The 14,907-nt window shown below is 32.0% G+C and overlaps 3 non-coding genes across 3 annotated transcripts; all 3 read right to left on the reverse strand.

Moving 5' to 3' along the window:
- Positions 1-9,301: 9,301 nt before the first annotated feature.
- Positions 9,302-9,373, reverse strand: TRNAT-UGU (transfer RNA threonine (anticodon UGU)). The gene has a single exon. It is a non-coding gene; the product is annotated as a tRNA-Thr (tRNA).
- A 984-nt stretch (positions 9,374-10,357) lies between these two features.
- On the reverse strand, positions 10,358-10,429 carry TRNAT-AGU (transfer RNA threonine (anticodon AGU)). The gene has a single exon. It is a non-coding gene; the product is annotated as a tRNA-Thr (tRNA).
- A 3,353-nt stretch (positions 10,430-13,782) lies between these two features.
- On the reverse strand, positions 13,783-13,854 carry TRNAT-UGU (transfer RNA threonine (anticodon UGU)). Its single transcript has one exon. It is a non-coding gene; the product is annotated as a tRNA-Thr (tRNA).
- Positions 13,855-14,907: the final 1,053 nt, after the last annotated feature.

A 14,907-nucleotide genomic window follows, 5' to 3' on the forward strand; every position in this document is an offset into this window, starting at 1 on the left:
AGTGCTGAGGCATTTCCTGGGGTTCAAATGCAGAGGTCCGAGGATCGTTTGCGCAGAGAAAATTTTGGGGTTCAAGAAAAGCATAAAAAGAAGAGAGAGTGATAATCCCGAGCGGATGTGGTGATCAGGCCATGGTTATCCCTGCGTTACCATTTATTTTGGTACCCAGGTCGACGTTTCGAGTTTGTTTCTTCGCCGATGCTGACAGGCGTTAATTATTATCCCATCAGAGTGCAAATTGTTCGTCTTGTTCTTGGTATTCAATCACTCTTCATCCTGATCATCGGAAAGCCGAGGCTATTCGTATCGACAGGTTCACAGTGGATTGAATAGGGGCAGCTGTAACACCTCAAAATTTGCCCTCCTCTCTTGGGACTAAGCTTAACATATTACATACATTTGTAGGTCATTAGGCATTGCATATTGCATATTGCATATCATGTGGTTACATTGTGCAAGCCACTATCCTAAGTCTTGGTCAGAAGATGAGGAAGTCAAAGTGCAAGCCTAGGGTTTATTGATTGATCATTGGCCATCTGAGGATGAGGCAGTTCAAATTAGGGTTTTATGATTCTCAATGGAGATTGGTCGTCATCTTGATTACATTGATTCATCATCATCATCATGGCTTGTCATCATCAAGTATTGAAGCAGGATTCCTTGAGATTAGGGTTTTGACCACTGGTCAACCCTAATCAGTTGCATTGGGCCAGTCAGGGCATAATCAGGAGATGGGGTTTATGATGGATATGGAGTTCATTCTATGATTATATTGTGCTTATTGAGGCTAGGGTTTCACCCTTGGGCCATTTCATCAGAGGATTGGAGATTAATTGGATCTATGCATTGCCAAATTCATCTATCAGTTGAAAAAGTCAGCTGTGGTCAACTGTACATGATTTGATGGATTTGGAGGTGGAAATGAGTTGGATACACTTCATTCATGTTGGAACAAGTGTTATTTGACATCTCAAAGCTTAAGAATGAAGAAAATCAAGTCAGGACAAAAACTGCCAAAAATAGAAAGTGACTTGTAATTGAAGTTTCCAAAAAATGGAAAGTTTTTGACCTCAAGACCACGTGTCCAAGGAAGCTTCAAATGAAAAATTGTCCAACATGAAAGTTGTAGATCTTGTTCTCACCTTTCCAAAAAGTCCAAGAACTTGAAAATCCCATGTATGGTTGGCAAGTTATGGCTCAGTGAATTTCAAAAATGACCCATAATCAGGAGGCCATAATTTCCACATGGTTTGTCCAAATTGCAAGTTCTTTATATGCACAAACTCCATTTGACATGTACTTTCATGGTGCATAATTGGATTTTCTCAAAAATGGTCAATGCAAAAAGTCAAATTTCAACTGGACAGTTAAATGAACCAGGGGCAAAATTGTCCAACTTGTGAAATAATTGGAATTTTTGAGTGGGGATTTTTGCAACACCTCATAAATGGTATTTGAAATTTGTTGGAATCATCATTGCATGCCAAAGACTTGTAATTTGGAATTTGACTTGTGAAATGAAATTGCAAAAATGGACACATAACCATTCACATGTGATTGTCTAAAATACACATCCAATGAGAGTGGAACAAGTTGCAACAGCTCACACATGTCATTTAGAGAGTGTGTGAGCTGTCCATGAGGTGGCAATGAGCTGGCATGTGGAAATGGCAATTTTGCCCTTACTTGAAAATTAGCCATTTCACTAATCAAAGGCATTTGGTTAATTAACATGTTTAAGCTTGGATTAAGGTATCATATATAAACCTAATCATAATCTAATCATAACAGAAAAACACATTTCCCAAAATCAGATCTCAAATTCTTGAAATTCTCTCAAATTCTCAAGAACACCAAAACCAAAAATTGACAAGAACTTCCTCAATTCTTGATCAACTTTCGAAATTCTTCTTGCTGCAAACTTCATTCATCATCTACCTCATCTGTTTGTGAAGATTCATCTCAAATTCACCACCATTCACGACTGTTCAAGCAAGGTCCTTCCATGGTGAAATCGAATTCCTCCTTCTAGAAGCCATTGCCATTGATCCTGAGTGTTCCAGGCTACTCCTTGAAGCTTGTTCTTCGACTGTTTCGCATCACAACACCTTGAAAGCTTCGATTCCAACATTGCCTTCAAATCAAGGTTAGAACTCGAGTCTAATGATTTGGCCAGTGATTATGTGCGTTTTGTAGCTTGTTTATCATAGATCGTAGTGATGTGATTAGTTTAGGAATTGATGAACTATAGGTTGAGAAATCTGAACTCGAAGCTTTGAATGTGAAACTTTAGTCGATCGATCCGTGAGATTTAGGAACTTGTAGGTTAAATCATAGACATAATTGAGATCCTGAGAGTGAGACCTTTCCAACGGTTATTCATTTGTGAGATTTGATTGAGTTTTGAGCGAAATCGATTTTGAGATGAAGAACATTCATGTTGTTCTTAAATTCTGGAAAATCCGCTGCTGTTGTTCATCTGCTCGCTGCCAATTTTCAAATCGCGCTTCCCGCCGAGCCGAGCGAATCACCATGCGCCACCTCGTTAATTGCTAACGCCGCGTTTTGGACTGGCTAATGATAATTACCGGTCTGCCATTGAACACTTAATTTAATTAACTTAATTCCAAATAATTATTAGAAAAATCATAAACACATTAAAAAATTCATAAAAAATGTTTAAATGATCAGAAAAATGTGTGGTTTTTTTTGTTGACTTCCTAATTGACTGTAGAATTTTATTGACCTATTGATTGAAGTTGTGCATGGTGAAAATTGTGTTTGACTTAGGGTTGATTAACATGTGATATATTTTGGTACACTTTGCCATATCCATTGTGAAATTCTCATGGTTACAAAGAAATGCTTGAAATTTTTTGTGGTAATTGTATACTGGCTGATGTTTATTTACATGTAAATTTCATGAATTTTGGATTCCTGGTGTTTGAGTTATGAATTTTGGAATCTAGGTGTGACAATTTGTGTCACACCTCATTATGTCAACTTGCTGGATTTATTTGAATGACCTAGACTTGTTAGAATGATGTGAAATTTTGCATGGATGTTCATTAACATGTTAAGATGCTATGTGAATTTTTGTGGAATTTTATGTGGCATTTCAATTTGATTGCTATTTTTCATCTCTGTTGGTCAAATGTGCAAGCTCATGTGACATATGTTGGTAGATCTTTTGTGAAATGCTCATATGGTATTGAATGATCATGAAATTTGGTAGGAATGTTATAGACACATTGTATGACATCCCTGTTTTGGTCTCATCCATTTCTTTATTGTCTTCATGGATTTATGAATTTTTGAAGTGGCTGCATGTGTTGATGTTGTGATTTGGAGCATATAATTGTGTCTGTTTTTGTTGATTTTCATTGACATGGTTCCATTTGTCCAATTAAGCTAAAATTTGACATGCTAGACCTTGAACATGTGCTGTTTAGGTATAATTTATTTGGGGATTTTTGGAACTGTTTTGATATGGAATTGAATGCAATAGTTCTGTTTGGATGTTTGGTGCTTCATTTGAACTAGTTTGAATTGTTTTGTGCATGGAATGAATATAATGAATGATATGGACATTGGATTAATTGTGTTGGCTTTTGTTTGACATTAATTTGAGTTTGGTTAGAGATACCTTGCTGTTTAGGAATTTTTGTCACCTTTGGACCCTAGGCTTGGCCTAGTGGTCTAGTTGCTAACATTTGATTGATTTTTCATGATAAAAAGGTGCAATGTATATGAAGAATGATCCAAGTCAATTTAATTGATGTTGTTTGATGTTTGTACACTAACACAACTTTGTTTTGTAGGTTGTGAAGTTTGGGCTTGAGCTCATAGCTTGCCTTTGTTGTGCATTAGTTTGTATCGTCTGACTGATTAATACTTGCTGTTTATTTTGGTATGTCTGAGTACTAACTGTGTTTGACTGTTTCCAGGTACTTTTAGTTGCTCAGTTCCTTGTGAACTTTTGCTTTTCTTTGCTTAAGCAACTTGCATCGAGGTATAACTTCCTAACTTCATGTAGTATGGAGACCCGGTCTGTTATTTGACCGGGCAAACTGTCTGAAGTCCTCCTTAAGAGGCAATGTTTGTGATTGTTTAATATTGTGCCTAAGCAGGTAAAGTCCTTAATCAAGGCAATTGGTGGAAGGTAGGGATATGCAATCTATCCCCCACTATTCAGTTGAGTCTTCTCCTTGCTCCCATTACATGGTTGTAGCATTGAGATCACAAGCCCAAGATCTTGTGCAGTGCACATTGTGTCAGAGTCTCTGAGTATAGAAGGGTTCCCCCATTCTGGACCCATGCTCATTTGTCAGAAGCTCTCCCTGGTTAGGGATAAGAGCTGTGAGGTCTGATCCTCACTTCACCTCTCATCTGCTTCACCTTAGCCTCGTAATGGCAAGGTTAAGAGCAAACCCAGCCAGTACAGATGACTTGTTGAGGCAGTCAAACCTATTGTGTGAGCCCCTTGTTTGGTTATAGTGCGTGCTATGTGGATATCTGTTTGAGATGCTTGTTCTCATTTGATGTATGCTTGAATTATGCTGTATGCTTGTGTGCTTGCTTCTTTCCTGGATAGGAATAGTTTGCTTATGCAAGTAGGATAGAAAACTGAACTTAGGGCAACGATGCATGACAACACTAGGCTCGAGTCCAGCTCCCTAGTAGTGTGTCTTTCCCTGGTTTCTGGTTAGCAATGCAGTCCCTTTCAGGGGAACTACATCGCCCTGATCCTCGTTCCAGACGAGGTATGTAGGCAGGTGGTCGTGCGAGACCACTCCGGGCAACCTTTTTCTTTTGTTTGTGTTTGCTTGTTATCTGACTGTGTGTTTTGGTTCGGATGCCGACGTAAGCCCAGTGATTGGCAGTCGGGCTCCACGTTTGCCCTTGTGAGTGTGTTTTGGTTCGGATGCCGACGTAATTCCATCCAGTGGTTGTCGGGCTCCATGTTTGCCACCCTTGCTTGTTTGTATGTTTTGTGTTGTTTGGCGTGCGTAAGCCGAACTACAGTGGCTCTGATTCTCGTTCCAGACGAGATATGTAGGCATAGGATGCGATGTCCTATCGAGCTCCCTTCTCTCAACCCCACCTGCGTTCCCCGTGTGTGTGTGTGATGTTTAGCAACCTATTCTTTATTTTAGAACGTGGATCCCGTCGAGTACGACGGACGTGAGGGGTGCTAATACCTTCCCCTTGCGTAACCGACTCCCTTACCCTTTCTCTCTGGTCGCGAGACCATTTCCTTTCCAGGTTTCTCTGAGCGTTTCCTTTCCCTATCTTGGGATAAATAACGCGCAGTGGCGGCTCTGTGTGTTGTATTTTTATTTGAGCTTCGCCGGTTGTTTTTCGCGGATGCGACAATAATTAGGTGTGTTTTTGAAAGAAGCAAATGTTAAAATAAAGCTATGCTGATTTTCTCTATAAAATTTGATACACTAGAACTTCCAAACCTATATGAATAAATTTGTAACAACAATATAATTGAACTAAATAATAATTAACGATGTTTAATGGAGGCGTTGTTATATGCATTACTTCTTGCCACTCTTCAATATTAGACTCTCTAAAAATATCTAAAATTAAAAATAGTGACAAAACTTTTTGATGAGGGTAGAACGTTACCCACTGCAACTTTGAAAAAAAACATAAACCTAACTGAATAAATTTGTAACAATATTTCAATTTGCCTCAACGCAAGATTGAATTGCAGACCTTCGGTTTACAAGACTGGCGCTCTACCACTGAGATATAAGGGCAGATAAACTTAAATTTAAATATTTTTCCTATAATTGCATAGGTTCATAAACTCCATTGTAATAATTTGGACAACATTGAATGCAATGAATATTGGTATCATGTTGGGGTGGTGCGTACTATTGAAAAGTTTTAAGATATCTGCAACTAATTAAAACTCATTATTCGTAAAAAAATAGTATAAATAAAAGCATAAAAACCTACGTTACTCAAAAACCTTTTCAATGGTCCTTTTGTTAGAGTTATTTCATATAACTATTGTTTTAAATAAAATTAGGGTTAGTTTTTAAAGAGGCAAATGATAAATTAAAGCTATGTTGATTTTCTCTATCATATAAAATTTGAAGCACTAGGACTTTCAAATATGCTTTCAAACCTAAATGAATAAATTTGTAACAATAATATAATTTTCCCTCATGTAGGATAAAAGTGCAGACCTTCAGTTTACAAGACTAACATTCTACCCCTGTATTATAAGGACAGACGAAATTTAATTTACATGTTTTTGTTATAATTTAGTGTCATAAACACCATCATAATAATTTGGACATCGTTGAATATTGGTTGCATGTTGGGTTGGTGCGTACTATTGACAAGTCTTAAGATATTTCCAACAAATAAAAACTCATCAGTTGTAAGAAAACAATACAAATAAATGCATAAAAATCTATCTTACTCAAAACTTTTCAATTGTCCATTTGTTAGATATATTTCACATCACTATTGTTTTAAATAAAATTAGGTGTTTTTTTGAAAGAAGCAAATGTTAAAATAAAGATATGTTGATTTTCTCTATAAAATTTGAAACACTGGAACTTCCAAACCTAACTGAATAAATTTGTAACAATAATATAATTTAACCTAAATAACCATTGTCGATGTTTAATGGAGGCGTTGTAATATGCATTACTTCTTGCCACTCTTCAATGTTAGACTCTCTAAAAATATCTGAAAATGAAAATTGTGACAAAACTTTTTCATAAGGGATGAATGTTAACCCATTGCAACTTTGAAACAAAAACACATGTATATCATTAAATAGGAATACCAAAAGAAGCAAATGTTAAAATAAAACTATATGCTGAATTTCTCTATAAAATTAGAAGCACTAGAACTTCCATATATACTTCCAAACCTAACTGAATAAATTTGTAACAAAAATATAATTTGCTCTCATGCAGGATCAAATTGCAGACCTTCAGTAGACAAGACTGACGCTCTACCACTGAGCTATAAAGGCAGATGAAATTCAATCTAAATATTTTTGCTATAATTTCATAGGTTCACAAAATCCATTGTAATAATTTGGACTTCGTTGAATAAAGTGAATATTGGTAGCATGTTGGGGTGGTTTGTACTATTGAATAGTCTTTAGATATTTACAACAAATTAAAACTCATCATTTGTAAAAAAAACAATGTAAAAAATGAATAAAAATCTACGTTACTCAAAAACCCTTTCGATGGTCCTTTCGTTAGAAATATTTCATATAACTATTGTTTTAAATAAAAATAGGTGTACTTTTGAAAGTTGCAATTGATAAAATAAAGCTATGTTGGTTTTCTCTGTCATATAAAATTTGAAGCACTTGGACTTTTGAAACATCCTTCCAACCCTAACTGAATAAATTTGTAACAATAATATAATTTTCCTTTATGCAGGATCAAACTGCAGACCTTCAATTTACAAGACTGACACTCTACCTCTGAGTTATAAACACAAATGAAATTTAATTACATATTTTTGATATAATTTAGTGTTATAAACTCCACTGTAATAATTTGGACATCATTGAATATTGGTAGCATGTTGGATTGGTGCGTACTATTGACAAGTCTTAAGATATCCGCAACAAATTAAAACTCATCATTTGTAAGAAAACAATACAAATAAATGCATAAAAATGTATCTTACTCAAACCTTTTCAATGGTCCATTTGTTAGAAATATTTCACATCACTATTATTTTAAATATAATTAGGTGTGTTTTTGAAAGAAGCAAATGTTAAAATAAAGCTATGCTGATTTTCTCTATAAAATTTGATACACTAGAACTTCCAAACCTATATGAATAAATTTGTAACAAAAATAAAATTGAACTAAATAATAATTAACGATGTTTAATGGAGGCGTTGCTATATGCATTACTTCTTGCCACTCTTCAATATTAGACTCTCTAAAAATATCTAAAAATAAAAATAGTGACAAAACTTTCTGATGAGGGTAGAACGTTACCCACTGCAACTTTGAAAAAAAAACATAAACCTAACTGAATAAATTTGTAACAATATTTCAATTTGCCTCAACGCAAGATCGAATTGCAGACCTTCGGTTTACAAGACTGGCGCTCTACCACTGAGATATAAGGGCAGATAAACTTAAATTTAAATATTTTTCCTATAATTGCATAGGTTCATAAACTCCATTGTAATAATTTGGACAACATTGAATACAATGAATATTGGTATCATGTTGGGGTGGTGCGTACTATTGAAAAGTTTTAAGATATCTGCAACTAATTAAAACTCATTATTCGTAAAAAAACAGTATAAATAAAAGCATAAAAACCTACGTTACTCAAAAACCTTTTCAATGGTCCTTTTGTTAGAGTTATTCATATAACTATTGTTTTAAATAAAATTAGGGTTATTTTTTAAAGAGGCAAATGATAAATTAAAGCTATGTTGATTTTCTCTAGCATATAAAATTTGAAGCACTAGGACTTTCAAATATGCTTTCAAACCTAAATGAATAAATTTGTAACAATAATATAATTTTCCCTCATGCAGGATAAAAGTGCACACCTTCAGTTTACAAGACTAACACTCTACCCCTGTACTATAAGGACAGACGAAATTTAATTTACATGTTTTTGTCATAATTTAGTGTCATAAACTCCATCATAATAATTTGGACATCGTTGAATATTGGTAGCATGTTGGGTTGGTGCGTACTATTGACAAGTCTTAAGATATTTCCCACAAATAAAGACTCATCAGTTGTAAGAAAACAATACAAATAAATGCATAAAAATCTATCTTACTCAAAACTTTTCAATTGTCCATTTGTTAGATATATTTCACATCACTATTGTTTTAAATAAAATTAGGTGTTTTTTTGAAAGAAGCAAATGTTAAAATAAAGATATGTTGATTTTCTCTATAAAATTTGAAACACTGGAACTTCCAAACCTAACTGAATAAATTTGTAACAATAATATAATTTAACCTAAATAACCATTGTCGATGTTTAATGGAGGCGTTGTAATATGCATTACTTCTTGCCACTCTTCAATGTTAGACTCTCAAAATATCTGAAAATGAAAATTGTGACAAAACTTTTTCATAAGGGATGAATGTTAACCCATTGCAACTTTGAAACAAAAACACATGTATATCATTAAATAGGAATACCAAAAGAAGCAAATGTTAAAATAAAACTATATGCTGAATTTCTCTATAAAATTAAAAGCACTAGAACTTCCATATATACTTCCAAACCTAACTGAATAAAGTTGTAACAAAAATATAATTTGCCCTCATGCAGGATCGAACTGCAGACCTTCAGTTTACAAGACTGACGCTCTACCACTGAGCTATAAGGGCAGATAAAATTCCATCTAAATAGTTTTGCTATAAATTCAAAGGTTCATAAGTTCCATTGTAATAATTTTGGACATCATTGAATAAAGTGAATATTGGTAGCATGTTGGGAAGGTGCGTACTATGTAAAAGCTTAAGATATCTGCGACAAATTAAAACTAATCATTTGTAAAAAACAGTACAATTAAATGCATAAAAATCTATGTTACTCGAAAACCTTTTCATTGGTCCTTTTGTTAGAAATATTTCATATAACAATTGTTTTAAATAGAGTTAGGTGTATTTTTGAAATAAGAAAATGATAAAAAAAAGCTATGTTGATTTTCTCTATTATATAAAATTTGAAGCACTTGGACTTTCGAACAAAATTCCAAACCTAAATGAATAAATTTGTAACAATAATATAATTTTCCCTCATGCAGGATATCTCCAACAAATAAAAACTCATCAGTTGTAAGAAAACAATACAAATAAATGCATAAAAATCTATCTTACTCAAAACTTTTCAATTGTCCATTTGTTAGATATATTTCACATCACTATTGTTTTAAATAAAATTAGGTGTTTTTTTGAAAGAAGCAAATGTTAAAATAAAGAAATGTTGATTTTCTCTATAAAATTTGAAACACTGGAACTTCCAAACCTAACTGAATAAATTTGTAACAATAATATAATTTAACCTAAATAACCATTGTCGATGTTTAATGGAGGCGTTGTAATATGCATTACTTCTTGCCACTCTTCAATGTTAGACTCTCTAAAAATATCTGAAAATGAAAATTGTGACAAAAAAATTTCATAAGGGATGAATGTTAACCCATTGCAACTTTGAAACAAAAACACATGTATATCATTAAATAGGAATACCAAAAGAAGCAAATGTTAAAATAAAACTATATGCTGAATTTCTCTATAAAATTAGAAGCACTAGAACTTCCATATATACTTCCAAACCTAACTGAATAAAGTTATAACAAAAATATAATTTGCCCTCATGCAGGATTGAACTGCAGACCTTCAGTTTACTAGAAGGACGCTCTACCACTGAGCTATAAGGGCAAATGAAATTCCATCTAAATAGTTTTGCTATAAATTCATAGGTTCATAAGTTCCATTGTAATAATTTGGACATCATTGAATAAAGTGAATATTGGTAGCATGTTGGGAAGGTGCGTACTATGTAAAAGCTTAAGATATCTGCGACAAATTAAAACTAATCATTTGTAAAAAACAGTACAAATAAATGCATAAAAATCTATGTTACTCGAAAACCTTTTCATTGGTCCTTTTGTTAGAAATATTTCATATAACAATTGTTTTAAATAGAGTTAGGTGTATTTTTGAAATAAGAAAATGATAAAAAAAAGCTATGTTGATTTTCTCTATTATATAAAATTTGAAGCACTTGGACTTTCGAACAAAATTCCAAATCTAAATGAATAAATTTGTAACAATAATATAATTTTCCCTCATGCAGGATATCTCCAACAAATAAAAACTCATCATTTGTAAGAAAGCAATACAAATAAATGCATAAAAATCTATCTTACTCAAAACTTTTCAATTGTCCATTTATTAGAAATATTTTACATCACTATTGTTTTAAATAAAATTAGGTGTTTTTTTTGAAAGAAGCAAATGATAAAATAAAGATATGCTGATTTTCTCTATAAAATTTGAAACACTAGAACTTCCAAACCTAACTGAATAAATTTGTAACAACAATATAATTTAACCTAAATAACCATTGTCGATGTTTAATGGAGGCGTTGTAATATGCATTACTTCTTGCCACTCTTCAATGTTAGACTCCCTAAAAATATCTGAAAATAAAAATTGTGGCAAAACTTTTTCATAAGGGATGAATGTTAACCCATTGCAACTTTGAAACAAAAACACATGTATATCATTAAATAGGAATTCCAAAACAAGCAAAATTTAAATAAAACTATATGCTGAATTTCTCTATAAAATTAGAAGCACTAGAGCTTCCATATATACTTCCAAACATAACTGAATAAATTTGTAACAAAAATATAATTTGCTCTCATGCAGGATCAAATAGCAGACCTTCAGTAGACAAGACTGACGCTCTACCACTGAGCTATAAGAGCAGATGAAATTCAATCTAAATATTTTTGCTATAATTTCATAGGTTCATAAAATCCATTGTAATAATTTGGACATCGTTGAATAAAGTGAATATTGGTAGCATGTTGAGGTGGTTTGTACTATTGAATAGTCTTTAGACATTTACAACAAATTAAAACTCATCATTTGTAACGAAAACAGTACAAAAAATGAATAAAAATCTACGTTACTCAAAAACCTTTTCACTGGTCCTTTCGTTAGAAATATTTCATATAACTATTGTTTTAAATAAAATTAGGTGTACTTTTGAAAGTTGCAAATGATAAAATAAAGCTATGTTTGTTTTCTCTGTCATATAAAATTTGAAGCACTTGGACTTTTGAAACATCCTTCCAACCCTAACTGAATAAATTTGTAACAATAATATAATTTTCCTTTATGCAGGATCAAACTGCAGACCTTCAATTTATAAGACTGACACTCTACCTCTGAGTTATAAACACAGATGAAATTTAATTACATATTTTTGATATAATTTAGTGTTATAAACTCCACTGTAATAATTTGGACATCATTGAATATTGGTAGCATGTTGGGTTGGTGGGTACTATTGACAAGTCTTAAGATATCCGTAACAAATTAAAACTCATCATTTGTAAGAAAACAATACAAATAAATGCATAAAAATGTATCTTACTCAAACCTTTTCAATGGTCCATTTGTTAGAAATATTTCACATCACTATTATTTTAAATATAATTAGGTGTGTTTTTGAAAGAAGCAAATGTTAAAATAAAGCTATGCTGATTTTCTCTATAAAATTTGATACACTAGAACTTCCAAACCTATATGAATAAATTTGTAACAACAATATAATTGAACTAAATAATAATTAACGATGTTTAATGGAGGCGTTGTTATATGCATTACTTCTTGCCACTCTTCAATATTAGACTCTCTAAAAATATTTAAAAATAAAAATAGTGACAAAACTTTCTGATGAGGGTAGAACGTTACCCACTGCAACTTTGAAAAAAAAACATAAACCTAACTGAATAAATTTGTAACAATATTTCAATTTGCCTCAACGCAAGATCGAATTGCAGACCTTCGGTTTACAAGACTGACGCTCTACCACTGAGATATAAGGGCAGATAAACTTAAATTTAAATATTTTTCCTATAAGTGCATAGGTTCATAAACTCCATTGTAATAATTTGGACAACATTGAATACAATGAATATTGGTATCATGTTGGGGTGGTGCGTACTATTGAAAAGTTTTAAGATATCTGCAACTAATTAAAACTCATTATTCGTAAAAAAAAAACAGTATATATAAAAGCATAAAAATCTACGTTACTCAAAAACCTTTTCAATGGTCCTTTTGTTAGAGTTATTTCATATAACTATTTTTTTAAATAAAATGAGGGTTATTTTTTAAAGAGGCAAATGATAAATTAAAGCTATGTTGATTTTCTCTATCATATAAAATTTGAAGCACTAGAACTTTCAAATATTCTTCCAAACCTAAATGAATAAATTTGTAACAATAATATAATTTTCCCTCATGCAGGATAAAAGTGCAGACCTTCAGTTTACAAGACTGACACTCTACCCCTGTACTATAAGGACAGATGAAATTTATTTTACATGTTTTTGTTATAATTTAGTGTCATAAACTCCATCATAATAATTTGGACATCGTTGAATATTGGTAGCATGTTGGGTTGGCGCGTACTATTGACAAGTCTTAAGATATTTCCAACAAATAAAAACTCATCAGTTGTAAAAAAACAATACAAATAAATGCATAAAAATCTATCTTACTCAAAACTTTTCAATTGTCCATTTGTTATATATATTTCACATCACTATTGTTTTAAATAAAATTAGGTGTTTTTTTGAAAGAAGCAAATGTTAAAATAAAGATATGTTGATTTTCTCTATAAAATTTGAAACACTGGAACTTCCAAACCTAATTGAATAAATTTGTAACAACAATATAATTTAACCTAAATAACCATTGTCGATGTTTAATGGAGGCGTTGTAATATGCACTACTTCTTGCCACTCTTCAATGTTAGACTCTCTAAAAATATCTGAAAATGAAAATTGTGACAAAACTTTTTCATAAGGGATGAATGTTAACCCATTGCAACTTTGAAACAAAAACACATGTATACCATTAAATAGGAATACCAAAAGAAGCAAATGTTAAAATAAAACTATATGCAGAATTTCTCTATAAAATTAGAAGCACTAGAACTTCCATATATACTTCCAAACCTAACTGAATAAAGTTGTAACAAATATATAATTTGCCCTTATGCAGGATCGAACTGCAGACCTTCAGTTTACAAGACTGACGCTCTACCACTGAGCTATAAAGGCAAATGAAATTCACTCTAAATAGTTTTGCTATAAATTCATAGGTTCATAAGTTCCATTGTAATAATTTGGACATCATTGAATAAAGTAAATATTGGTAGCATGTTGGGAAGGTGCGTACTATGTAAAAGCTTAAGATATCTGCAACAAATTAAAACTAATCATTTGTAAAAAAAACAGTACAAATAAATGCATAAAAATCTATGTTACTCGAAAACCTTTTCATTGGTCCTTTTGTTAGAAATATTTCATATAACAATTGTTTTAAATAGTTAGGTGTATTTTTTAAATAAGCAAATGATAAAAAAAAAGCTATGTTGATTTTCTCTATTATATAAAATTTGAAGCACTTGGATTTTCGAACAAAATTCCAAACCTAAATGAATAAATTTGTAACAATAATATAATTTTCCCTCATGCAGGATATCTCCAACAAATAAAAACTCATCATTTGTAAGAAAGCAATACAAATAAATGCATAAAAATCTATCTTACTCAAAACTTTTCAATTGTCCATTTGTTAGAAATATTTCACATCACTATTGCTTTAAATAAAATTAGGTGTTTTTTTTGAAAGAAGCAAATGATAAAATACAGATATGCTGATTTTCTCTATAAAATTTGAAAATCTAGAACTTTCAAACCTAACTGAATAAATTTGTAACAAAAATATATTTTAACCTAAATAACCATTGTCGATGTTTAATGGAGGCGTTGTGATATGCATTACTTCTTGCCACTCTTCAATGTTAGACTCTCTAAAAATATCTGAAAATAAAAATTGTGACAAAACTTTTTCATAAGGGATGAACGTTAACCCATTGCAACTTTGAAAGAAAAACACATGTATATCATTAAATAGGAATACCAAAAGAAGCAAATGTTAAAATAAAACGATATGCTGAATTTCTCTATAAATTTAGAAGCACTAGAACTTCCATATATACTTCCAAACCTAACTGAATAAATTTGTAACAAAAATATAATTTGCTCTCATGCAGGATCAAATTGCATACCTTCAGTAGACAAGACTGGCGCTCTACCACTGAGCTATAA

Source organism: Lathyrus oleraceus, chromosome 6, assembly GCF_024323335.1.
Source record: "Lathyrus oleraceus cultivar Zhongwan6 chromosome 6, CAAS_Psat_ZW6_1.0, whole genome shotgun sequence".
Taxonomy (NCBI): Eukaryota; Viridiplantae; Streptophyta; class Magnoliopsida; order Fabales; family Fabaceae; genus Lathyrus; species Lathyrus oleraceus.